The following is a 3,010-nucleotide window of genomic DNA, read 5'->3' on the forward strand; positions in this document are numbered from 1 at the left end:
GGTGTATGTGTCTGTTTTTATGCCAGTACCATGCTGTCTTGGGGATCACAGCTTTGTAGTAAAGCTTAAAATCAGATAACGTGATGCTGCCAGTTTTATTTTTGTTGTTCAACATTTCCTTAGTGATTCGGGGTCTCTTCTGATTCCGTACAAATTTCTGGATAATTTGCTCCAGCTCTTTAAAAAACACTGGTGGAATTTTGATTGGAATGGCATTAAAAGTATGGATTGCTCTAGGCAGTATAGACATTTTAACAATGTTTATTCTTCCAATCCAAGAGCATGGAATGGTCTTCCATCTTTCTGTGTCTTCTTCAATTTCATTCATGAGTGTTCTGTAGTTCCTCGAGTACAGATCCTTTACCTCTTTGATTAGGTTTATTCCCAGGTATCTTATGGTTCTTGGTGCCATAGTAAATGGAATCGATTCTCTAATTTCCCTTTCTGTATTTTCATTGTTAGTGTATAAGAAAGCCACTGATTTCTGTTATATAAAGCACTTCTAACACTAAATTACTTTAGTTTGAAAGATCAATTTTTACCCCATTAAAAAATGGGGTTAAAATATAACATTTCACATGGGAATCCCTGGGGCCATGTTCCTTAGTCTTATGGAAAGACCTAAATTCAAATCTATGGCAAGTTCTCCATGAACTCATCACTTGGCGCAGAGGTTATGCTTGTGTCTCCCCATAGGAAGGACCACTTTGGCTCCTGGCATAGAACACCAAGCCATATCATAGCCTGGCATGGCACAAACCCGATATTCTGTTGTCCAGATGTTGCCAGAAGTGGTCCAAGTCCTCTCCATCTGCCAGCTCTTGTTCCCTCAGACTCTCTGGGATGCTGGCTGGTAGGACAGGGACATCATGGCCACTTGTGTTATAGCCTGAGGATTTGGATGGGCCTTCCTGGGATCCAAGTGCAAGGGAATACTGTGATCCCCAAGCAGGAACATCTTGGTTCCCAGTGATGGATTTTATCCTAATTTCCAGGGCAACTGCTTGCTGCCTGCATTGCCCTTGGAATCCCGGTGACCCTTGCAGGACAGTGTTCTCTCATCCACACTATATCTGAGACTCCAGCTCCATGGAGATGCACCAGGACCCAAACCTGAGCCAGGCTCCTAAAGGAGAAAGCCATCTATAGAAGAAGAGAGAATAAAAATTGTTCTAACCAGTCCTGGTCTACCCAGACAGTGGGCACCAAGCTGAGGAGGACAGTGGGGGCTGATGTTCAGCCAAGAGGCCTTGGGGTGATGAACGTAACTTTTTCTGATTCCCATGAAGGCATGCTTGGACTGGCAGGAAGTGGCAAGAATCCACATCTGAGCAAGGTATAGGTTGGCAAGGGCCAAGTGGCTGGAATGGGGGACAGGTGATAATGGTGAGGGGAGGCAGGGGTTTCTGTCTTCTTGGCCCCGTATCCCAACAAAGGACACAGGCTCTGGGCCCTGCCAAACGGGCTTAGCCTCCATAATCTGTCCCCAAGTGGTCTGAGTTGACATGGGACCTGGGTTGACCCCCTTGGAAGAGAGTCAAGCTTGGGGCAATGGTCCCAAATTATGCCCTCTCTTGCCATTTTGTTCAGATGGGATCCTCTTCCATTCACCTGAATCTCCAAGTGGTGGTGGGGGTGGTCCATATCAGCCTTCCTGCCCCCAGAAGAACAATCTATCAGATCGTAGCCATCTGATTTTCCCACAGGCTGGTGAATAAAAATTATTGGGGAGAGTTGGGCAGAGACTTGCATGGGGAAATACATGGTGGCAGAGCAGACAAAAACCCAAGTCAAGATGCCAGGACATGTCTTCTCCAGGTGGGGTTGTTGGCCAGGGGAGAGCCAGCTGGGGAAGTTGGGCCCACCCTCCTCCCATATATCTGGACCCAGGGGCCTAAGAGGGCTCCCGGTGGAGACAGGACTCTTCATGGCAGTTATTGATGATGGTGAAGAAGATGGATGATGTGTTGGAAGACACATCCTCTCAGCTTGTGAAGTATGTTGATGCCATCTCTTTCATTTGCTTTATGAAAATAAGATGCCAGATGGGCAAGGAGTATATTCCAAAATTGCATAAGTGACCCTCTGCATAAGGTTCTGAGCCTTAAGGTTTAGAAGGGGACAAGATGCCAGGATGTTCTCTGATGACTGGAGAAAGTGTGCTGAGTGATCCCAAACCTCATGGAGGAGGAGATGGAAGACACAAGGGAATTCTTACCTTCACACATGTTCTCACTCTCATTCCTGAACATTCTTGCCCCACAAGCAAGCTCATATCCTGGAATGCGTGTGCAGTAGTAGCTCCCCTCTGTGTTCTGGCAATCTGCGAATTTTCCACAGGACACTGCTGACGGTGATCTACCCTCGTTGATATCTGGAACACAACAGGGCAAAGGGTCACCTCTCCCATAGGGCAGAGACCCTGGCTTCCAGCCCCACTCTGCCATAGAGACTGGACAGAACTCAGCTCACAGTTTGCTGTATGAACTGAAGCCAGGTGCTCTGAGCACCTGCTCACTACTCTGCTCACCTCTGCTCTCTGGCTGGGTGTGAGGACACCGAGATTCACTCTGCTCTGCCATCATGGAGGCTGGAAGGGGTCAGCACCTTCTTCCTCAGGTTTCGTGGGGGTAGACAGAGGCATTGAGTCTCTGCTTGCACTATTGGGGACCTGGGGGTGGGCTCCAGTCAGGGTGACAGTGGGACTGAAAACCCCTTTGATGCTGAGTCAGTGAAGGGAGTCAGGGCTAGAGTCTGTCCAGAGTAACACTCTTTCACACCTGAGGGTAAACCAGGTGGTCAGGTCCCTGCCTACTGAGAGCTTCCACCTCCCATTACTCTCAGAGGTCCAAGTACACCCCTGAGTCCTCATCAAGTACTCCTCCAGCTCCAGTGTCAAGCATTTTCAAAATGCCCCATGGGGAGCCTGGGTGCCTCAGTTAAGAGTCTGCCTTGGATACAGATGTAGTGAAAAGAAGGGCCATCTGTACCCCAATGTTTATAGCAGCAA

General features: G+C 48.2%; 1 long non-coding RNA gene across 1 annotated transcript; it reads right to left on the minus strand.

Moving 5' to 3' along the window:
- Nucleotides 1-444: 444 nt before the first annotated feature.
- Nucleotides 445-2,922, minus strand: LOC111140452. Its single transcript, XR_002640154.1, has 3 exons — nt 2,531-2,922; nt 2,219-2,374; nt 445-1,707 (listed from the first exon to the last, which is right to left on the minus strand). It is a non-coding gene; the product is annotated as an uncharacterized LOC111140452 (long non-coding RNA).
- Between the last annotated feature and the right edge of the window lie 88 nt (nt 2,923-3,010).

This window comes from Enhydra lutris, unplaced genomic scaffold (genome assembly GCF_002288905.1).
Source record: "Enhydra lutris kenyoni isolate GAN:26980312 unplaced genomic scaffold, ASM228890v2 scaffoldscaffold1425, whole genome shotgun sequence".
In the NCBI taxonomy this organism is placed as follows: Eukaryota; Metazoa; Chordata; class Mammalia; order Carnivora; family Mustelidae; genus Enhydra; species Enhydra lutris.